Source organism: Syngnathoides biaculeatus, chromosome 4, assembly GCF_019802595.1.
Source record: "Syngnathoides biaculeatus isolate LvHL_M chromosome 4, ASM1980259v1, whole genome shotgun sequence".
Lineage (NCBI taxonomy): Eukaryota > Metazoa > Chordata > Actinopteri > Syngnathiformes > Syngnathidae > Syngnathoides > Syngnathoides biaculeatus.
In genome coordinates this window covers 17,124,861-17,149,800 of record NC_084643.1, presented here as the reverse complement: position 1 = coordinate 17,149,800, position 24,940 = coordinate 17,124,861, and the positions used below count along the sequence as shown (strand labels likewise).

Below are 24,940 nucleotides of genomic sequence, written 5' to 3'. Positions count from 1 at the left end.
AGATGAATTGGCTCCAACAGTCTTGTGACCCTCGTGTCAATAAGCAGCTCAGAAAATGAATGGATGGATGGATTATTAACAAGTAATTCTAATACTAATTTAAATATTATTCTACATATTCTATATTATTATTATTATTAGTAGTAGTAGTAGTAGTAGTAGTGTGGTTGTCATTGTTGTTGTTGTTGAGTCACTCAACGCGCCTGAAGGATGGTCCTCAGAAGCGTTAGATTCACATTTGAGAGGCTCCGTAATCCTCCAAAGAGAAGAAGAAGAAGTAGAAGAAGGTGACGAAAGAATGTCAGGAGCAGAGGATGACAAGTTGATAGATATGGAGGTAGAGGGGGCGCTGTCACCAGCCTATGCCACCGGGGCTAGCTGGAGAGAATCTGAGCAGAAACTAAATGAAGCCTTAAAGTCCCTTTGAATATCGGGTCTGCCCAGGCTGTACAGGTAAAAAGTTACAGGGCACGAGTCAAGTGAAGTGACCAGGCTTCGCAAGGCTCCACAGGAGGAGAGCCCATCGCGGGACACCACAGGAAGGCACCTGGTCTTTGTCCCGTGTTGTTGTTGTTGTTATTGTTCTTGTGGTAGTCGTAGCTTGTGTTCCACAATGTGCATCAAGAGGGAATAATTTATCCTTTATGCAAATATCAAGAGCTCTTGTATAGTCTAATTAGAAAATAATATTTTATTTAGTTACTTGTGATGATGCCAGGAACGATGCAGGCTCAACGTTGATGGGCATTGAATGGATACTTGCAAAATAATGAAGCACGCTTTGTAATGCCACAGTGGAATAATTTAATCATCATCATCATCTGTGCAATCTTAGTTCCCAAATAGGAGCCATACAATTATGGGGTGAAGCTGCTCGGCCTAAGTTAGCCTAGCCTAGATTGCTAACAACAAAACATGTCTGTATTCACATATTTAACTGAGATGAACTAATATTTAACATCAAACGTTGGTACTTACTTACCAGAAAAACCTACGTTTTGTTTACAATGAGGACCGTGAGTACTTAGTAAGAAGTTGAGCAAGAAGAAACGTCAACTTAAATTTGCTTATAGGCCCAGACCACCTTAGCGTTGCTGACTAACAACGAGACACCTTTGTGATCAAACTGTGCTGTTGAAGAAACATCAAATGTGAGTAACTTCATAATTTGTATGACAAAGGCCGTGAGGAAATATAGGAAATTTAACAAGTCTTATCTTAGTACATCTTAGTACCCAAATTAATGCCGCATCGTTCGTGTTGAAGCTGCTTGGCCCAAGATAGCCCCGCGCGTGAACAACATTACCAATGTAGAGTATACAATGAGGACCAAACATCGAACGTGGGCCCAACCTTGAACTACCAGAGTGAGGGCCATTGTGGTTTGAATCCCCTCCATCCACATATCCTTTAAATCGCCATATCCTTTTATATATGGACACAGGTAGTATGTGATTTGTGTACCTTATGTGCTGACTGTGTTGATTTGATTGCTTTCATCTAACTTTAACTTTAACATAAATTAGGTTGTATGTGAATTGTGTGTCTTATGTGCTGATTTTGTTTTTTTCATTGCTTGTTTTGACTATCTGCAGCCCGAAGGGGGGCACAATTCCTGTGCATCCTATAGGTAAGTCCCAAACCCGGATAAATGCAGAGGGTTGCGGCAGGAAGGGCATCCGGCATAAAACTGTGCCAAACCTATATGAGCGTTCATCAAACAAATTCCATAAGGGATAGGTCGTGGCCCGGGCTAAATATGCCCGCCCCTGGCACTGTTAATCTGCAAGGCGTAGGTAGAAATTCAGATAATGTAGGTCGAAGACAAAAAAGAGGAGGAAAGCGGCTTCGTCGGCAGAAGATGAAGAGGAATGCACAGACCTTTGAATCTTGGGACTATGACAGGAAAAGATCAGAAGTTAGTTGACATGATGATAAGGAGAAATGTTGATATATTGTGCATCCAAGAGAGCAAGTGGAAAGGGAGTAAGGCTAGAACCTTGGGAGCAGGGTTTAAATTATTTTACTATGGAGTAGATCGGAAAAGAAATGGAGTAGGGGTTATTTTAAAGGAAGAGCTGGCTAAGAAGGTCTTGGAGGTGAAAAGAGTATCAGATCGAGTGATGAGGCTGAAAATTCGAAATTGAGGGTATTATGTAGAATGTGCCCCACTGGTAGGATGTGACCTCGAGTAGAAAGAGAAATTCTGGAAGGAACTAGACGAAGAAGTCCTGAGAATCCCAGAGAGAGAGAGAGTGGTGATTTGTGCAGATTTCAGTGGACATGTTGGGGAGGGAAACAGGGGAAATGAAGTAGTAATGGGTAAGTACGGCATTCTGCAAAGGAACTTCGAGGGTCAGATGGTGGTGGCCTTTGCAAAGAGGATGGAATTAGCTGTGGTGAATACTTATTTACAGAAGAGACAGGAACATGGAGTGACCTACAAGAGCATAGGTAGAAGCACTGAGGTGGGTTATATTTTGTGCAGACGATGTAATCTGAAGGAGGTTACTGATTGTAAGGTAGTGGTGAGGGAGAGTGTTGCTCGACAACATAGGATGGTGGTATGTAAGATGACTCTTGTAGCTGGTAGGAAGATTAAGAAGACATAGGTAGAGCAGAGAATCAGGTGGTGGAGGTTGAGAAAGGAAGAATGTTGTGTTGCCTTTCGGAAAGAGGTGAGACAGGCTCTAGATGGACAGGAAGAGCTCCAGGAAGACTGGAATACTACTGCCAAGGTGATCAGAGAGACTGGCACGAGAGTGCTTGGGGTGTCTTCTGGTAGGAAAGGGGAGAAGGAGACTTGGTGGTGGAACCCCAAAATACAGGAAGTCATTCAAGGAACGAGATTAGAGAAGAAGAAGTGGGACACAAAGAGGACTGATGAGAGGCGAAGGGAATACATTGAGATGCAACGTAGGACAAAGGTAGAGGTGGCAAGGCTAAACAAGAGGCATATGACAACATGTACACCAGGTTGGATACGAAAGAAGGAGAAAATGATCTCTACAGGTTGGCCAGACAGAGGGATAGAGTTGGGAAGGATGTGCAGCAAGTGATTAACGATTGTGATGGAAATATGTTGACCGCTGCCAGTAGTGTGCTAAATAGATGGAAAGAGTACTTTAAGAAGTTAATGAATGAAGAAAATGGGAGAGAAGGAAGAGTAGAAGACGCAAGGATGAATGTCCAGGAAGTGGCAATGATTCGTAAGGAGGAAGTTAGAAACGCACTGAACAGAATAAAAAATTGAAAGACTGTTGGTCCTCATGACATACCAGTGGAGGTATGGAAGCAATTTGGAGAGATTGCTGGGGAGTTTCTGACCAACTTATTAAATAGAACAGTATTGATGTACAAGATGCCAGAAGAATGGAGGAAAAGTGTGCTAGTTCCCATTTTTAAGAACAAAGGTGATGTTCAGAACTGTGGAAACTACAGAGGAATAAAGTTGATGAGCCACACAATGAAGTTATGGGAAAGAGTAGTGGAGGCTAGACTCAGGACAGAAGTAAGTATCAGCAAGCAAGAGTATTGTTTCATCACTAGAAAGAGTACCACAGATGCATTATTTGCCTTGAGGATGCTCGTGGAAAAGTACAGAGAAGGTCAGAAGGAGCTACATTGTGTCTTTGGAGACCTAGAGAAAGCCTATGACAGAGTACCGAGAGAGGAACATTGGTACTGCATGCGCAAGTCGAGTGTGGCGGAGAAATATGTTAGAATAGTATATGACATGTATGATGACAGCAGAACACTGATGAGATGTGCCGTAGGTGTGTCAGAAGAATTTAAGGTGGAGGTGGGACTGCATCAGGGATCCGTACTGAGCCCCTTCCTGTTTGCGGTAGACATGGATAGGTTGACAGGTGAGGTGAAACTGAAATTCCCTTGGACCATCATGTTCGCAGATGATATTGCGATCTGCAGTGAAAGCAGGGAACAAGGGGAGGAACAATTAGAAAGATGGAGGCACACACTGGAAAGGAGAGGAATGAAGAGTAGCCGAAGTAAAACACAGTATATGTGCATGAATGAGAGGGTGGAGGGGGATGAGTGAAGCTCCAGGGACAAGAGATAGTGAGGGTGGACGACTTCAAATACTTGGAGTCAACAATACAGAGCAATGATGAGTGTGGTAAAGAAGTGAAGAAACGGGTGCAAGCAGGTTGCAACAGCTGGCGGAAGGTGTCTGGTGTGTTATGTGACAGAAGAGTCTCTGCTCGGAGGAGGTGTTCAATGTGACAGAAAAGTCTTCGCCACGATGAAGGGAAAGGTTTATAAAACAGTGGTGAGCAATTAGACTCTGCCAAGGAATTGAAAAAGTGCTGAACTGATTCACTGGGAGGCACACATGGAGTCCTCCTCTCATGCCTCATGCCTCCCGCATAGTTGTTTACCAAAGTTATTTGAAATTAGGTTGCGCCTCTTTATGTTATGTGTGGTAGGCATAGTTGACTGAGTATAATTATTGGTTCTGTTGTTATGTATTTTTGTCAGCTTTACAGGTGTCCAAAAGTAGCATATGAACAAAAATATCATTACGGCTGTCAATGTTGCAGCCCAACATGCTATCATATTATTTTGCCATTTTGAAGTCATGTCGACCAAGTCACCCCTAAATGAGTCAAGTGTCTTTTAAATCTTCACCAGCCTTCAGGTATTTTCAGATACTATAAATCTGCACCCACCGTATGCTGGTCTTTGCTCACCTTTCCCCTTGGGTGACTCAGCTGAGATGACCTTTTACAGTGTGTAAGGTGTATCCACGTGTTTCTTTCTGCTATTTTGTCCATGTCATTCAGCTCTTGCTCAGTCTACGCCAGTGTTCGGATAAAACTGCATGTACAGTAGATGTTAATTCATAAACAGATATAGGTTGAATAAAGAAATGGCAGTAAGAAGGTTATTAAAGCACAGTAACTTGTTACTTTTTTTTATTATTTTTTTTTTGGATGGTGTAGTGCAGAGATGTCAAACTCATTTCTCTTGCGAGCCACGTTGTAATTCGGGTTTGCCTCAGAGGGAGTGAAGGCAGCGTGGAATCGATTCCCGCTCAGTGATGGTGTCGACATCTGCACTGCGACTGGCTGGCGACCAGTTCGGCGTGTAGTCTGCCGCTGCCCGAAGTTAGCTGGGATTGGCTTCAGCTCTCTCTCCGAATAAATGCAGAAGTGTTGCGTCAGGAAAGGCATCCGGGGTAAAAAAAAAAATAAAAAAGACAGTGACTGCCGCACCACCATGACAGTGGCACAAAAATGGCTTCACACATCAATGCTGATAAAATTCCCAATTTGTTTCTAGTCCTATCAAATTGATGCATGTGAAATTTCCTAGTGACACACCATTGGAAAACAATGTTTTTTTAGTTTTTCAAAAGAAGTTAATGGATACACAGAATCCCACAACTTTTATTTTTTTTTTTTGCATTCGTTATCAATTAATAGCATTGGTATTATCTCTGGATCTGTGCAAACACTACAATCTTTTGGACACGTTTTTTTGTATGTAGTTATCCAATTTGTTTTGTTATTATTTATTTATATATTTATTTATTTATTTATTTATTTTTTGGGGGTGGGACCTTGAGTGGTTCCCACAGGTACCACTCGAACAGAAAAATGAAAATAACGGATAGCGTTTTCATCCAACACCCAACAGCAAAATTTCACTGTTTAGTCACCATTATGACAGCAGTCTCACTCCCATGTGTAACCGGACTTCGCTGTAGTCCGGTTACACGGCTTGGCAGTGGGAATGAGAAAAGCTATCTTACAAGTGGCCAATAAAAACAAATTAGTTTTGTTTGTATTAACAATGGTTTCAAAAGCAATAACTTTCCTACAATCAACAAATGAATTCAAGTATGCCTTTTTGCAATTTTTAAATCTGTTTGGGGTTCTTAATAACTCCTGAAAGGGACCCACTTGTGTGTTTTTTTTTTTCCTTCATCATTCGTCTATCTCTCATTGTGTGGAAATTATTGGTAATTTGTATGGTCTCCCAAACTGTGTTTTGAATGGAATGAGACCCTTATGTGCTTGTAATGTATGTATAGTTTGACTAAATCTATCATTGTGTCCAAATTGCATCTACGTGTGATTGTGAGTGCGGCTGTTTGTCTCCATGTGACCTGCAATTGGCTGGCAACCAGGTCAGGGTGTACCTGGCCTCCTCCCTGTTGACAGCTGGGATAGGCTCCAGCCCTCCGCGCGACCCTTGTGAGGATAAGTGGCTAAGAAATGGATGGAGGGATGAATGGATGTGTAACTTGAGGAAACTGACCACATTTTGTATACACATTCCCTTGTGGATTATGTCGCACGCAGATCAAACAAGCCCTACAAAAAAAGTTTTTTGCATACAAGTTAAATCCATGGATCATGTAATGCCTTTGTATCAGGGCTACCATCCCCCTGTTGAGACCTGAGACTTCCCACGGCTCAAGATTGCCGCCCACTTAAAAAAGGATTTTGGTAGAATTTTTTTGTATCTGTGCTGACATAATTCCCATTTTTTAATGTAGTACCTTATTTTTTTCCACATTTTTAGTTCTGCTGGTAAGCTTTGTTGTTGCATTTTGTTTAACACATCATCTCAAAGTATGTCTTCATTTGTTACATGGTCAGATAATCCCATAAAGGTTTTATTGCTTCTTTTGCTGTTTTATCTATAAATCCATTTCCTAATGATTCTTTTTCTGTATTTTATGTGTGTACTGCAAATTTACATATGGCTATTTCTTTTGGTAATTGAACTGCTATGAGCAAATTTTGTAGTAGCTCTGCATATGTCACTGTGTTCCCTGTAGTTGTCGCTATTCCTCTATTTTTCCAGTATTGTTTGTGTAGATTGTGATACCACCGTGAATACAGCAGCATCTGGTCTCCTATTGTTTAAGACTGTCCAATAATATATTGTCTGTACAGTTCAGTCGTCCCAATCCAAATCTGATTCTTTTTCTGTCCAATCAGGGACATTTCGTACTACCAAAACAAATTGTCCCAAACTCTCCCACTCCTGTTGTAATGGCGTGTGTGGTGGTGTCCATTCCTTGTGTAGTGCATTTAGTTTGTCATTCAGTCTTGTTCCTGTCACCATGACTGATGTACCATCTGAGTACAGATAATCATGATTTTGTCTGGTGTGGGCTGTTATAAGTTTATCTTATACTACATTGTCACATGCAATGAGTCACTTCCTATGTCATTTTGTGGTTGTTCAATCACGTCTTGAGCTGTTTGCAGCAAGAAAGTGTTTGGAATATGTAAGGCGTAATAATAGAGCGCTGGATTCCTATTTTGTAATATATTTAACTGTCAGTAATTTCTTTTTTTTCTTTTTACATCTATTTTTCCTGTCAGAGAGGGAATTAAGCGCAGTCCTAGTTCCAGCAAGCCATGTCTTCCCAAAAAACGTATGGGACAAATTAAAAAGTTGCATTTTGGGAGCATTTTTTGTGACATTTTTGATGGGGAGATTGTTGCTCTCTTCTTCATCTGTGGCCACAATTATTAAATGTAATAAAAGCTCCATAAATTCCTCCTTTTTCTGTCAGAAAGGTGTCAATTTTCTTTTTCTTATTTTGTAACACTCTTTCTGCGTATAGTGCTTGATTAACGTATTGTTACAGGTTGCCAGTTGGTTTGTCAACCCGATGTTTTTCAATCCATTGTTTTATAGGATTATTTGAATTCACATGCAATTATTTTTTTAATTGCCCTTTGATACACACTCCCTGGAGATATTCTTCAAATGGTTCATTGTTGTTTTATTTTGCTCTTCCAATGGCAGAAAAAATTGCTTTTTTTTAAATCTAGTAGAAGTGCACGATATTAACCATTGAACTCCCTGCTGCTGTGAGAAAGTACTTTGCTGTCATCCAAATTTGTTATACTTCCACATCATTTAAGTGGTAAGATTTTCTCAAGTCTTCCGTTCCCTGGACGAATTATGTTACATCAACTTCATGAGTTGTGATACCTTTTATGGCCGTTTTCACATCATCTTGAGTCCAGCTTTTTTTTGTTGTTGTTGTTGGTTTTTTTGTTTTTGTGTGTGTGTGTGTTTCTCTTATTTTATCCTGCAGGTTAACTATATATATTTTTTGTGTGTATGTTGAGCTGGCCAGCAAAGTCATATTGTGTTATCCACAAATTTAGATGTTTTGTTTTAGTACGACATTTGCTTTCTACAAACTTCTACTCCTTACATATCATTTTTTTTTTTTCAGATGTTGTGTTTCAACTATTTTGCTATTTATCAACTATTTTGCTATTTGTTTTACCCCTGTTGGAGTCAGTGGTTCACGTAGGGTGACTATACTGACTTCCCCCTGAACAGGGTGATAATTACGTTCCGTTTGACGTAATTCTTAAGATTCTACCACATGTGGCGGAGAATTCTTACCTCTGCATCCTCAAACAGTTGTCACTCAATTTCCTGTTCAAATGAGGTAGCGAACCACCACTCACACTTTTACACATGCACACGTTTCACGGAGCTCACGTACAGGACACACCTTGCCCTTTTCTCAGTTTTATAGACTAATTAGTCTACTCGATAGTGACTAATATTCTCGAGGTTTGGTCACCCAGATGCGCATTCACTCATTCCTCATGAGTGTGGGAGTTTCCTACTCACCAGAGATGTCTTCTCGTCAACACTCAGCCTCCAGTCGCAAAGCCGAGGCCCAGTCCCAGAAAGGATCTCAACTGCTGTGCCCACGGTTTTCGACTGGACGTCGGCTCAGCCCCTTGAAACCTCAGGTATCTTGAGATACGGCTCGAAGGACCAAGTAAATGTCAGGTTCACCAATCAGACATTCATTAAACAGGACAAAAAAGCAAGCAAAGACACCAGTTCAAGTCTCGCGAGGAGAGAGGAGAGGAACTGTCTCGTACAATTCACCACTGCACTTTCTAATTATCCTCTCCTCGGCACCTCTATTTATTTAGTTTTGAGACGCCCCTTATTTACATGGATGTTACAAAATGAGACGACAAGCAAAACAGTTTGAAACAAGGTGTAAATGTTTGTTCATGTGCGTGTGCATGTGTGGAAGATTGCTGAATACATGTGTGGTCATCATTTCTTTAACAGGCAGCAGTTCTAACAGTTCGGATGATTAGATGTTTTTGTTCTTGCTATCTCCTGCTAGGAGGCTGCCACGTTATCTAGGGCAGAGCAAAGCATTTCTTTATTGGAAGCAAATGTATGATAATTATGATCACAGTTATTCCTACAGACAGGATTAGAAATGAACTCATTCAAGGGACAGCCAAAGTTGGATGTTTTGGAGATAAGGTTAGAGAGAGCAGACTTCGATGGTTTGGACATGCCCAGAGGCAAGTGAGTATCTAGGTAGAAGGGTGCTGAGGATAGAGCTGCCAGGCAAAAGAACGAGAGGAAGACCAAAGAAAAGGTGGATGGATGTTGTCAGGGAGGACGTGAAGACTGTGGGTGTTCGAGAGGAAGATGCATGAGATTGGCTTAGATGGACAAAGATGATACGCTGTGGCAACCCCTAACAGGACAAGCCGAAAGGAAAAGAGGAAAGAAGAAGATTAGCTCTATGATATTCATCCTATTCAACTTAATATAAATACACATTAGATTTGTCAGATTTTTCAAGCATATCGTTTTCATTCCCTTACTTTATTTCATTCACTTTTATGTTTTTTTTAAGGTGACCCAGCAGAAATGTGGCAACCCGCATCACTCTCTCTTGATCACCCATCACTGATATGAAGGTTATTCAAGGTGTGTCCTCTTATGGACTGATTTTAATGCCCATATTTGCCATCCTCATGGATGAGGTTTGATCTGAATATCACGAGGCTCTTACTGTTTTGGAAATGTCATTATTGATGCATTTCATTGATGTGTCAAGGGAGTCAATATTACCCAAGACCGGTGGCAGACGAGTAATCAGTAACTTTAATGCATTTAAATTTAGATAAACCTCACCTCAAGTTCTATTCCCAGATGCTGGACAGGTGTATCTGAGTTAGTCATTGTGTGTGTGCAAATTGGATATTGAAACCTGCCAATGGTGCCGTTTTTCACTCATTTTGTTGATACTTAAAGTAATGCTTGGTCTGTATTTGAACCTGAACATCTACCTTTGAAATAATCAAAACCTTCCCTTTGTGCATCAAAGGAAAAGCGGTCAAACTTTTCCTTTGGCTTACAATGTTAAACTTTCTGCAAACACCATCAAAAACAAAAACTTGATGTTCAACTGGAACAATGACGACCATTAATTCTTATTTCCAAATGACAACTGACATGTTTGGAACAAGATTTTCCTCTCAGCAGAAAATATCCATCCATCCATCCATCCATCCATCCATCCATCCATTTTCTTTGCCGCTTATCCTCATGAGGGTCGCGGGGATTGCTGGAGCCTATCCCAGCTGTCAACGGGCCGGAGGGAGGGTAAAGCCTGAACTGGTTGCCGGCCAATCGCAGGTCACATGGAGACAAACATCTGCACTCACAATCACACCGAGGGGCAATTTGGAGTGTCCAAGTAATGTTTAATTTTTTTGGGGATGTAGGAGGAAACCGGAGTGCCCGAAGAAAACCCATGCAGGCAGGGGGAGAACATGCAAACTCCACACAGTCGGGGCAGGATTTGAACCGCGGTCCTCAGAACTCTAAGCCCAATGCTTTTCAGCTGGTCCGCCATGCTGCTCTCTTCATTATTCCTCTCTTTATTAATTATTATTTGACGGTGCATCCCTGTTTTCATTCTGCAAGATCTAGATACATCACTTATTGAGGTTTGAAGTAATAGTTATATGGAGCATGTAGATGAGAATAAAACATTTTCAGTAGGTGTTAAAAAGTGGATGTACTCTGAATTTGTGAAATTGATTCACTATTTTGCAATATACAATGGTGATTCACCAATGTTAACGTTATTAGGAAGTGAAGGTAGTCAACATGGAAACTCAACTGTCATTAAAGTCCAAAAAATGACCTCTGAACTGAAAATCCAACACAAATGTTATCAATTATTTTACAAATTACATATTCATAAAGTATATCAGGGACTTCAACTTTGAGAATTAGTTGAACATTTTTTACTGGAAATTGCAGAAAAAACTCCATCCATCCATCCATCCATCCATCAATCCGTCCATCCATCCTCTACCACTTTTCCGGTTTGGGTCTCCTACATCAAGTTCTGCTTCCTGTTGTTTCTTCAGGGCCACTGTCTCTAATCTGTACATCACGGCCGGACTCACCACTGTTTTAGAAATTTTGCCCTTCATCCTGGCGGATACTCTTCTGTCACATAGAACACCAGACACCTTCCGCCAACTGTTCCATCCCGCTTGGACCCATTTCTTCACTTTCTTACCACACTCTCCATTGCTCTGTATTGTTGACCCCATGTATTTGAAGTCGTCCGCCTTCGCTATCTCTTCTCCCTGGAGCCTCACTCTTCCTCCTCCGCCCCTCTCATTCACACAAATATATTCTGTTTTACTATGGCTAATCTTCATTCCTCTCCTTTCCAGTGCATAACTCCATCTTTCTAACTGTTCCTCCGCCTGTTCCCTACTTTCCGCCCAAAGAACCATCCTAATATTCAACATTAATTACAGCCACAGGTTCAAATCTGTATGAAAGTATTCGTCTGTTTTCCCGATCAACCGATACTGCTATTCCTTCATCAGATTAGGATAAATCTGAGAAATCAGATCTGGGCATAATGGTGTCCCATGTAATCGAGCGTTTGGAACGGCACAATACCCGTGACATATGCCCACGTACATCATGTGACTCACGAAAATGGCAGCGCGCCTGGAAATTCATAACTGTCCACAAAAATCTTCTCAAAAAAACTATTAAATGAGAGAGGATTTAGCATCACATTGTCAAAATAGTGTACATATTACGTGACCTATTGGTTACTCTGTTTATGCTAGGCACTGGATTTCTCCTTTCAGACGGCCTTGACATGTGCTGGTTTAAGCAGGGGAACCTACCGTGCCATACATGATTTCAAACCATGTTGTCTTAGTGTATTACCAACAGTCACCTTGGAAACGGTGGTGCCAGGTCTCTTCAGGTCATTGACCAAGTCCTGTCATGTACTCCTGGGCTGATTCCTCACCTTTCTAAGGATCATTAAGACCCCAAGAGGTGATATCTTGCATGGAGCTCCACTCTGATTTTGATTGACCATCATGTTTATTTTCTTCAATTTTCTACTCATTGCTCCAACAGTCGACCTTTTCTCACCAAGCTGCTTGGCAATTCCACCGTAACCTTTTCCATCCGTGTGGAGTTGTACAATTTTGTCTCTAGTGTCTTTGGACAGCTCTTTGGTCTTGGCCAGGTTACAAGTTTGAGTCCTACTGATTGTACGGGGTGGGCATGTGTCTTTATGCAGCTAACTACCTCACACAGTTGCATCTGATTGACGATAATACATGGAGTGGAGGTGGACTTTTAAAGGCGGACTAACAGGTCTTTGAGGGTCAGAATTCTAGCTGATAGACAAGTGTTCAAATACTTATTTGCAGCTATATCACACAAATAAATCGTTAAAAAAAATATACATTCTGATTTCTAGATTTTGATTTCGAGACATGTACTGCACTGAAAATTTCAGACCCCTCCATGATTTTTAAGTGGGAGAACTTGCAATATAGCAGGGTGTTCAAATACTCATTTTCTTCACGGTAAATACAGATAGATGGGCTCTTTCTAAGCAGGAGTAATCTAGTCACACCCAACCGCTATCACCCATCCAGCCATCCTTTTTATTCACCGCTAATCCTCACATGAGTCGTGGGAGTGCTGGAGCCTATTCTAGCTGTCAACAGGCAGGAGGCAGGGTACATCCTGAACTGGTTGCCAGCCAATTGCAAGGTGCATGGAGTCATACTCACAATCACACCTAGGGACAATTTAGAGTGGCCAATTCATGTTGCATGTTTTTTGGGATGTGGGAGCAAACCGGAGTGCCCGGGGAAAACTCCCACAGGCATGGGGAGAACATGCAAACTCCACACAGGCAGGGCCGGGATTGAACCTGGGTCCTCAGAATTGTGAGGTCAACACTTTCTAGCTGCTCCTAGCGCCATCACAACCACAATAATTTGCTTTAAACACTTAAATACAGTGCTTTAGCTATCTAAACTCTTTTAATTATTAAAAAAAGATGTCCTCCTTAACTACTTGGTCCTACTTTTGTCACTGCAGAAATTCTGTCTAAATACTGGAGAAGGATAACACCATGCAGCTCGATGCAGTGACATGGCTGCCATGGGGTTGGACTCTGGATTCTGGAGTTGGAGTTGGAGCGCCGACCAGGTGTGGGTATTCTTATTGTACCCCCCTCATTCCCGGCTCAGTACCTGTAAGTTGGGATTCACCCTGTTGGATGAGAGTGGAGCCTCCCCTCTGCCTTCGGATGTTGGGAAGGGTCCTGACTATTGTTTGCACCAAATAATTCAGAGTACTGAACTCTGTGCTGGATTGCTAGAAACCGCTCCCTCTGAAGACTCCATTGTTCTGCTGGGGTACTTCAATGCTCACGTGAACAATAACAGTGAGACCTGGAAGGGCGTGAATGGGGAGAACGGTCCCCTTGATCAGAACCAGAGTGTTGTTCTGTTACTGGACTTCTGTGCTATTCGTGGACTGTTCAAAATGAACACCATGGTCAGGCATAATCCGGTCCAAATGTGCATTTGGCACAAGGACATCCTAAGTCGCAGTTCGATGATAGACTTTGTAGTCGTGTCATCGGACTTACAGCTGCATGCCTTGGACACTCGGGTGAAGAGAGGGACGGAGGTGTCAATTGATCACCACATGGTCGTGAATTGGCTAGAGGCCCCATAGCTCAGTGGTTAGAGCATTGGTTTGGTAAACCATGGGTCGTGAGTTAATACCTCACTTAAGCGTTCATCTGAGATGTCACGCTGTGGCGACCCCTAGCGGCACAAGCCGAAAGAAACTTATTATGGTGGTGAGTGGGCTCCGATGGTGGGGGAAGATGCCGTTCCAACGTGGCGGACTCAAACGTATTGTGAGGCTCTGCAGGGAGTGGCTGGTAGATTCCCATCTCAGATGGAGTTTCACCTCTCACCTCCCAAAGCTCATCTCCCGGAGGAGACATTTAGTCCGAGTGGATGATGTCCTGCGCCTCCAATGCTGAGGCGGCCATCCAGAGCTGTGGCCATAAGGTGGTCGGTGCCTATTGTGGCAGCACCCTCTGAACACGTTGGTCGACACCAACAGAGAGGAATGTCATCAAGCTGAAGCAGGATTGATTATTATTAGGTCATTTTGCCCTGTGGGACTCCTGACTCCAGCCGGGCAGGCAGAATGCAGCATTGGTGGTCATTGAGGCAAAAACCCGGGCGTGGAAGGAATTCGGCGAGGCCATGGAGAACAACTTAAAGACAACTTTGAGAAAATTCTGGTCCACCGTCCGGCATCTCAAAACTGTGTATAGTGGGGATGGGGCACTGCAGACCTTGGGACATTGTGAGTTGGTGAGGAGAATACTTAAAAGACCTCTTCAAATCCACCCACATGCCTTCCCATGAGGAAGTCTGGGTCTGAGGTGGGCTCTTCTATCTCTGGGGTTGAGGTCACCTGGGTGGTCAAAAAGCACTTCGGTGTCAGAGCCCAGGGGTGCATGGGATTCACCAAGAGTTCCTAAAGACTCTGGATGTTGTGGAGCTGTCCTGGTTGACATCGCTCTGCAACATCGCATTGACATAAGGAACAGTGCCTCTGAATTGGCAGACTGTGGTGGTTGTCCCCCTTTTTAAGAAAGGGGACTGGCAGGTGCGTTCCAACTACAAGTGGATCACACTCCTCAGCCTCCCTCGTAAGGTCTATTCAGGGGTGCTGTAGTGCAGGGTCCCCTGGGAAGTCGAAGCTCAGATTCAGAAGGAACAATCTGTTTTTTGTCCTGACCTTGGAATTGGGCGTGGAAGTCGCCCAACCTGTCTAAATACGGACTTGGAGAATCCATTTGACCACGTGCCTCAGGGAGTCCTGCGGGGGGCTCTTTGTGGGTAAGGAGTACTGAACCCCTTGATAGGTGCTGTTCGGTCCCCGAACAACTGGTTTCAGAGTTTGGTCCACATTGCCGGCAGTAAGTCAGACTCGTTTTAGGTGAGAGTTGGACATTGCCAAGGCTGCCCTTTACACGATTTTGCTCGTAACATTTATGGACAGAATCTATAGATGCAACCAAGCCATAGAGTGTGTTTGGTTTGGTGGCCTCAGCATTGCATCTCTACTCTTTGCAGATTCTGTTGACTTTATCAAGCCGTGATCTCCAACGCTCACCGGAGCGGTTCGCAGCAGAGTGTGAAGCGGCTGGGATGAGAATCACCACCTTTAAATCTGAGACCATGGTCCTCAGTCGGTAAAGGGTGGCATGCCTTTTTCCGTTTCAGGGATGAGATCCTTCCCCAAGTGGAGGAGTTCATGTATATTGGGATCTTGTTCACAAGTGTAGGAAAAATGGAGCGGGAGATCGACAGGCGGATCGGTGCAGCTTCTGCAGTCATCCATAAAAGAAGGACTCCTTCACCTGTGATTTTTAGCTTCAAACATGCAGCTCCAGCTGTCTGAATATGCTGCTCACTTTCATAACAACTACACTCATCATAATGGCAAGATAGTTCAATCATCCGTCATCATGTGCGGTGCAAGGTGGTTGAAGAGTGATGCTGACAGATGAGAGCTGGCTCATCCACTCTTCTACGATGAGCTCTAAACATGTTCAGTCATTTGCACAGTATTCTGATTAAATTACTTTTATTAGATGTCTTTTATATGTCAGTAAACACATGCTTCCCAGACGAGCGGTTCACACATCAGTGGAGCTGGCTCATCCACTCTTCTACGATGAGCTCTAAACATGTTCAGTCATTTGCACAGTATTCTGATTAAATTACTTTTATTAGATGTCTTTTATATGTCAGTAAACACATGCTTCCCAGACGAGCGGTTCACACATCAGTGGGGCTCACATCTCACTAGCGACAATTGACTTTATCTGCTTCATTAGTTAATTTCACAAATAAACTGATATATTTTCCAAATCGATTTCTATATTGCATTCACGTCTCAGGAAAACTCCAAACTCTATGTTATTCTGATGGGTAGAATGGTAACAAGAAATATAAAGAGTCTTCGGTTGCCACACATCACATAACTTTTAAAATGAATATATTTGTGTTCTGTTATTTCTGTGCCCCAGTTGCTTTCATGAAAGGCATCATTGTACAGTTCAATAGAACACATCACCACATCGCTCAGTTTCATTCCTGCTGCAGGAGCTGTGAATACTTGAGCCGCATGGCGTGCCACAGTAATCATTAAAGACTCAACACATAGTATTACTCTGCACCAAAGACACTGGGGACATCTGTCATTCAGATGAAGACAAATGTAGGTCAATGTTCCTGGTGCCTTAGCTGAGCAGGGCCTGATTAAAGCAGAAACCTGTGTAAGACCACAAGCAAATTACACATTTGCCATTATTTGCTCTTGTTAAGGCTTCTTCTTGATTCAGTGGCCTTAGTCACTGATGAGCATTACTTTGTGCCTCTTGCCACAGCAGATATTGGCTTTCCCGACTATCAATCAATCATAAAGGCGTTGATGTGAATGTGAGACCACTGTTAAACATGGCAAACAGATGGCCAGCCACCACTACCACATGCTTACACCCCCTTGCAGCCTGGGTGTAGTCCCCTGGTAAAAGACTGTAAGCTCCTTAGATTTTTTAAATATTTATCACTAATTTAGTTTATTCTATCAAATCTATCATTGCAATTATTATTATTATTATTTCCAAATTGTTTAAGGAATATATTATCATTGAAGTAAGCTCTTAAACTTCCAATTACTAAAGATGAGAAATGTGTGGAAATGTATTAATGAGTGAATAAATCCGCTCCGGTGCTTAAGAGCATGTGAGGGGGCTGAGAGATGGGTGTAATTTGGGGCAGGGCAACGACCCCCGACACCCGGGCCAAGCAGGAAGCACTGACGAGGCTTGAGCCAGAACAGGTGTCAATGCTGACATCTGTTTCAGTTCTCTGGGGAAACACAAGAACCCTCCAGCTGCACCACTGACTATCCCACAGGAGTGCCCCGACTCCCTATAAACAAGGTAGACATCTTCTTGTTTCAGTTTTGGGATCCAGGGGAATCATTTGTCATGTTTTGTTGGGAACTGGTCTTTTGTGGCTTTAATATATAAAGCTGTTATATTTTTTTCATTTTACAATTTCATAAAATACAGTATTACGTAGCTATAGAGAGAAGTTGTTTCAACTAAAAATGCACAACACATTTGCTTTTGCATTTCCTTTACAGAAAAAATTGTCTTCTGTGGTTGAAACTTTCTATTTTTCATATCCTGATACTCAATGTAGCTTAATCCATGAAAAAAAGAGGTTTTCATGCAAAGTATTAAGAGGGTTCGACCCAGATCTCTTGCAGACATTAAAGAAAGAAATCGCTGGATGCTGACTCTCATGTAATATTGATGCTGTCATGTTTACTCATCAACCCACTTTCCTTCTGAATCTCATCAAGTTGACAAACCCTCAAGGCTGTTGATTCTTGGGGACCATCGATCCAAGTTTGCTTTCTATTGACCCAAGTGCATTTATAAAAGACTTTGTAGTCTAATCAAAGGCTCTGTCACGTCACTTCTGTCTGACTTGCGCTGAGCAACTGTAACAGATACTGATCATTTTTGTGGCTGTAAAAAGCTTTCACATCAGAATGTCTTGCTTTGTGAGTTTGCTGAACAGACATTGATCCCCAAGAGCTTCTTGAACACTAAATTCTAATAGAATAATGAATAATGTACGATGTCGGGGTGGCAGCAGGATGTTGTGCTGAGGGACCTGTGCTGATATTGAACTCGGGGCAAAGGGGGAGCGGGCAGCTTCCAGGAGAACCTCATAAACATTCTGAACATGCACAGGAATGGCAGTGAATCCCATGCAATGTGTGAAAAGAACACTGTGGATTAGACCTATTTCGAAACTCAGTGAATGAAACACATTATAAAGTGTTTCATGTCAAACTCATGCAACTGAAAAGTAGAAAGAGGAAATGTGCTACCTTAATGATCTATAAGTGCTGGAAATATCAGTGAAGGGTTGAAATAGCAATAGGAAAAACAGATTGTGACTCGATGGAAGTGTCATAGTAATGGCTTGCTCTCAAAGCCTTGTGGCGTCAGACGTCATTTCATTCTGATCACACAATATCTCAGCGTCTCTCTGTTTCCATTAAGCACCTGTAAATAACAAAGGCCAGAAGGTGAAATTGATCTTATATTTACGGACTGTTTTGAATGTTTGTGTTTTGAGGTTTCTTGTGCATCTGTAGAATGGGCCCCTACTCAAATATTGAGAGCATGAAGAAAATTCAGATGGTGGTGATTGGGGATTGGGGAAACTTTAGTTTGTTACATTTTCATCCTTACTTTTTAATATGTTGTCAAATAGGGAGTTTTATCGTGTACTAAGGGGACCAGTTGCAGATGTAACAGGAACTCTTACCAAAGAACAGTAAAACCTTCAGAACAAATCCTCGCGGAGGAAAGTCCTCCACCAGTCCTTGTTTTCAATGATCGATGGATCAGGAAGGAAAATGGAAGGAAAAGTTCTATCTATCTATCTATCTATCTATCTATCTATCTATCTATCTATCTCTATCTATCTATCTATCTATCTATCTATCTATCTATCTATCTATCTATCTACCACTAGTACAATAACTACCATACATCTTTGTGTTGTTTCTAGTATCACTACCATTAGCTAAACATATAAATAAGATCTTCAAGTTTAGTGTGTAGTAATACATTTAAATAAGTAACGGGTTCTGTAATAATTAAAAAATCAAAGTAAAAAAATAGAGCACTAAATTGTTTCTCATATCTCATATCAATTACAGTATGTGGCGATGACAGTGATGAAGTTGTTTGTATTTTAATAGAGCACTATCATGTGGTGTAAAAATGGATGGATGCAACTACTAAAATTAAATTTCATTGGTATACATGCCCCAAATTAAAGATCCATACATACATTTTGCTAGCTTATTATAAGGTTACCAGAACTAAGCAAACGTGGATGTGATGCAAATACTTGTGTTTGCATTGCATATACAATGTTTCTAGTCGACATCCTTGTGCAAAAAAAAAAAAAAAAAAAAATGCTGTTAACAGGACTTTTTAAAAGCAGAATAGCAATGGAAAACTCGATCCATCCTTCCATCCATCCATCCATCAATCTTCTAATGCTTTTCCGGGTTGTGCCACCAGGGCAGTAGCTCCAGCACGGATGCCCAGACTTCCTTTTCCCCAGCCACTTCATCCAGCTCCTTCTGAAGGGATTCTGAGGCGTTCCCAGGCCAGCCTAGAGACGAAGTCTCTCCAGCGTGTTCTGGGTCGTCCCGGGTCTCTTTCCGGTGGGACATGCCTGGAACACCTCACCAGGGAGGAGTTTGGGAGGGATCCTGAATCAGATATCCCGGCCTCCTCAACAGGCTCCTCTCAATGCGGAGGAGCAACGGGTTAACACTGAGCCCCTCCCGGATGACCGAGCTTCTCACCCTATCTCTAAGGGAAAGCCTGAACACCCTGTGAAGGAAATTAATTTTGACTGCTTGTATCCAGGATCTTGTTCTTTGGTTCACAACCCACAACTCGTGCCCATAAGTGAGGGTAGGAATGTAGATTGGCTAGTAAATTGAGAGGTTCTCCTTTCGACTTAGCTCCCTTTTTACCACAACGGACCGATATAAAGTCTGGATCACTGAAGACGCTGCACTGATCTGGCTATCAATCTCCCACTCCATTCTTCCCTCACTTGTGTACAAGACCCCAAGATACTTGAACTCCTCCACTTGGGGCAGGATCTCATCTCCAACCCTGAGAGGCCACGTCACGCCAAACTCATTCAAAATAAATCTGTTACAAATGCTCTTCCTTAAATAACATTTTTTTGCAAACTTTTTAACTTAACTTGTGCAATTGGGTGCAATTAGTTCAGGGTGTACTCCGCCTACTAAGATAGCTGGGACAGGCTGCGACACTTGTGTGGATAAGCGGCCCCGAAAATGAATGGGTAAATGTACATTTTTAAAAATGCAACTTTCCCGTTACACAAATATTTGATTGTTCATAAATCTACAAACCATAGAGATGTAAATATTTTACATCGTCAGTTACAATGTTGAGAATGATGATGATGGTCATCATCATCATCCTCAAAATTGTGGGGAAGTATGTACATACCCCGTAAGTTGTGGGTTGATTTTTCTGACCATTTGTGCCAGGGCAAGGAGTTTGCTTGATGATGCAAAAAGGTATAGTGGAAAAGTAGCATGACAAATGTTCAAAAATTAATTTCAGAGCTGTAACTGACGGAGGGTGATCCATTGACTAGTGAGTAATATTACAGTTTTTGTTGACAGAGGGGTCCCTTAGGCTTGAAATCATCTGATCTGGCATCAGTCTGTCTGGGGACAGGATTAGGGGGGTTGTGGAGGTAATGAGTTGTTAGATCAACAGACACTGGCTGAGCCATTCATGCAAACAACCGCATTATCAACAGGACCACTTACATCTACATACTACTTAGTGGCCATTCACTGCATTATAAATCAAGCTGGAGCTTTAAACACTTGGTCAATGATGTGATGCAATTGAGCAGGCAACATGTAACCGATGAGTGAACATACATGTCATATGCCACAGTAAACAAAAGAGATCTTGTTGTGGTTGCAGTAATTTACCATTTTTTTCTCCATCTCGACTACCTAAATAGAGTCAAATTCTTGCTATTTGTGTAATGTATTCCATATGCATCCCCAAATTCCCATTGAAGTTGGGAGATTTTGTTAAACATTAAAAATAGAATAGAATAGAACAGCAGTACGGTGGTTCAGATGGTAAAGCGTAGGCCTCACAGTTCTGAGGTGCTGCGTTCAATCCCAGACCTGCCTGTGTGGAGTTTGCATGTTCTCCCCATGCCAGCATGGGTTTTTTCCAGGCACTCTGTTTTCCTCTCACATCCCAAAAACATAAAACATTAATTGGACACTCTAAATTGTCCCTAGGTGTGATTGTGAGCGTGGCTGTCTGTCTCTATGTGCCCTGCGATCGGCTGGCGACCAATTCAGGGTGTACCCACCTCCTGCCTGTTGACAGCTGGGAAAGGCTCCAGCAACCCCGCGACCCTCGTGAGGAATAAGCGGCAAAGAAAATGGATGGATGGATAGAATAGAACAATTATTTTCAAATCATGTTCAACCTATATTCAATCAAATACACTACAAAGCAACGTTCCGTCAATTTTTTTTTTTTATGTCAAAGCTAACACACAAAGCCCCTGACCGCTCCCTTTAACCACTCCGAGCAACATCAGACGTGGGCACTGTGGTAAGGTCAGCGTCATCCATTGAAGTTACATTGCTCATTAAAAGACTCAGACTTACATTTTGATCAGAACATTTTTAAGAACAATTTAATTTGTTTTTGCAAATTTACAATGAAAATGTCAATAAATGTTCTTTTAACTACACAGAAAAATACATAGCTAATCAAACCAAAACAAATATGAACTATAAATTTGAAAGACCGCTTCCAACTTTCTTCATTTTTTTTAATTCACAATGATATTCCAGTGTGTTTTTCTTCATGCAAAACAAAATTTGTGCTTGCACAATATCTTTGACAATACATGCTTAAAGATAAATGATGCTCACAGTTTGAAGGTAAACGTTATTTTAGTCCCTATACATATTTAAAATACAGAATTAGCTTTTTGTCCACTGTATTATCTGTGCTTTCATCCTTGATCAAGCTGTGCCAAAATGGAATTTTAACATTACAGTCTCATCCTGCACTTTCTACTTTGGCTTCAGACCAGACCTTTCTCAGTCAAAAAAAGAGAAAATCTTGTTCATTTTCATGGCTTTGCTTTTATTATTCACATACAGAGTGATTTCATCTTAAATTTCATTTTTTACTTTCACATTACTATCGAGAGTAAGCATAAGTACTATGTCTAGCTCGTCTTCGCTCTATGTTGCGCAAACTGTGTTACTAACAAAAGCACCAGTGGTGGGCAGCGCATAAGGATGGTGTCATTGTAAATCTCATTGATGGGCGTAAGTATTGTAACATCTGTAATTATGAGTGCAACTCTTTAAGTGTGGAGGGGGCCACCGTAAGGTAAACTAGTTGGGAAAATGTGTGGTCAAACAACAGCTCATTGTTAGAGAGAGTTCGGTGTGCTCCTGAAGTGTTCAATAAAAGAACCCATTAGTGACTCCTTTTGCTTTTTTACAGAATATATGTGAATCGTGCCATTGGGTTTAGCAAAAAGTCATCCCTCACTCATTGTATCACATTGGAAAATGCCAAAAACTGAATAGTTGTATGTTAGGGTTGTGCGCAGAGACCACATTAGCAGTGTGCAACTCCATATGCACGCAGCTTAGAAGAAATGTTGGTACAAAGACAAGATATTTAATGCTTAAACTGATAAAATAATTATTAACTTTAAATTTTATGGCTTCTACACGTTCCAGAAAAGCTGGGACAGTGTCATGTCTACCACTGTGTTAGATCACCTCTTCTTTTAACAACATTCAGTAAAGATTTGGGAACTGAAGACACTCATTGTTGAAGGTTTGTAGGTGCAATTCTTTCCCATTCTTGCTTGATGTGCAGTTTCAGTTGTTCAACAGTCAGGGGTCTCCATTGCTTCATAAGGGGCCACATATTTTCAATGGAAGACAGGTCTAGACAATTGGCAGGCCAGTCTAGTACTTGTGTTCACTTTTGGTTTATGGTTAACAAAACGTCCCCAACTTTATTGGAATCAGGGTTGTATGTTTTTAACCATTTATTTCTCATAACTCATTATCACAGAAATGTTATCTATATAGCAAGCAGCGGTAAACTGCTACACAATCGCTGATTGGCCAAAGTCAGATGGACCTCATGACAGCTGGAAGACGATAAAATGCAACATACTAAGCTTACTAATAATTGGAAACTGGTTGAAGAGCCTCACGTGCTTTCATTTTACTTTAAAAGAAGATGCTGTTGATATATTGTTCCATTTGTGTCCAGTACACAAATGTAATTAAATATTGCAGAAATTACTCACCAAGACTGTTACAAGGAGTGTGCTAAAAAAAAATTGTGTTGACAAGCACAGTCATGAAGAGGAAGATAAAAAAGCAGTATAGATTTGGATAAAAATGCTGCAAGATACAACAATAATTCTATTTATAAATAAATAATACATCTAAAAAAAACTAATATTGAGCAAGGACTCAGCTACGCCCGCATCACAGTGGCATGGATGGAGTAAATAAATTCAACCGGTAGTGTAGTGCATGGTCAGGACAATGGGGTAAATTTAGCCATTTTTCGTTTTCAACTTTTTTTGGGCTAACTAATAAATTAATTTATATTTCAGGATGTCGTGCACTCCTTCAAACAGACAGATTCAATATGAACGGAACAGTTTTGGTGATATACCGTGTCCCAAAAAAGGCTAATGCTTCAAATTACCCCACGTGTGGGGTACATTGCGCATAGGACTGCGCTAACTTGAACCATGACCCCCTTTTCCATCCCTTCTTCCCCTAGCTTTCCTTTCTCCCTTAGAAGACGCCCAACCAAATCACATTTATCCTAACCCCATCTCTCCCTTCCTCCCCTCCCTTTCTTGATTAAGCTATTTCACAGTAATACCAAATAAAATAAGACATTCCCTCTTTTTATTTAAGAAATAATTAAAAGGTAAGGCTCATATTACTAACCTCTTATTACTTCTTTCAGTGTAGGTCTGAGAAATTTTAAGACCTGAAACGGAAAACCTTCATCCTCATAATCCATCCTTTTTCTTCCTCCATCGCCGCTTCATCTATTCATCACTTCTCTCCATCCATTTACACCCCCCCCCCACACACACACACACCAGGTTCCAGGAGAATGCGAACTGCTGAGACCTCCTTGCTTTGCCCCCAATTGGGTGAGGCTAGGGTTGTTTGGCAATGACATTGATTTTCTTACTGAGGGGGCATACTGTATCTACAAAAGTCAAGGGGAGTGTCCCCTGAATAGAAAGCTAAACTATAAATCTGTACATTTTTTTAAATCAGTAATGATTTCAAAAAGCACACGATCCTAGATTGGTGTTGTACTTAATTAATCAAATGTAATTGATTGAAGTTAATATTTAGAAATATGTAAACCTTTTCATTAATATAATTAAAAAATACAAGACATTTGAGTTTAGTGAAACCATGAATACAGATGGTTGTTGGACAAATTTCAAGTATTTTTTAAACTGTACATAAGTGTGTATGCTATTTATATTAGTACTTACATTAGAAAAGGGAAGCGTAATAAAAAAAAAGTCTAGTAACCAAAGAAAATAAACATTATATATTGACATGATCACTTAACATTAGACTAGTTTATTTATCCAATTTATATGCCTGTATATAAAACTTTAGGGTAGTAAAGCACACACCTAGACAGTGATTTACATTACTGCTAAGGCCCAATACACATAAAGACATTTGGCCTGTTTTTGTGCCAATTTTTTCCCCTTGCCGACCAAGCAGACCAGACAATCTTAAATCATATAAGATTATCCTATGGGAGTGCCCTGAGGGCTCACAGGTGTTAAGTGTGGATTCATTTCAATTCATTCCAATTTTAGGTTCTTAAACAGGCTGAGCAGAAATGAAGATGTTGAGGTTCTTGCTAGGAATGAGCAGGAAGGATAAGATTAGAAATGAGCTCATTAGAGGGACAGCCAAAGTTGGATGTTTTGCAGACAAGGTTTGAGAGAGCAGACTTCTATGGTTTGGACATGTCCAGAGACGA

At 41.4% G+C, this 24,940-nt stretch overlaps 1 protein-coding gene across 4 annotated transcripts in view; it reads left to right on the top strand.

Annotated features, from left to right (window-relative positions):
- Positions 1-17,009: 17,009 nt before the first annotated feature.
- The window catches only part of LOC133499419 (tenascin-like), a 137,771-nt gene continuing 129,840 nt past the window's right edge, over positions 17,010-24,940 (top strand). For all 4 annotated transcript variants that reach the window (XM_061817440.1, XM_061817441.1, XM_061817443.1 and 1 more), the window contains exon 1: positions 17,010-17,170. The gene's annotated coding sequence lies outside the window, so the exon portion shown is untranslated. The remainder of the gene's footprint in view (positions 17,171-24,940) is intronic.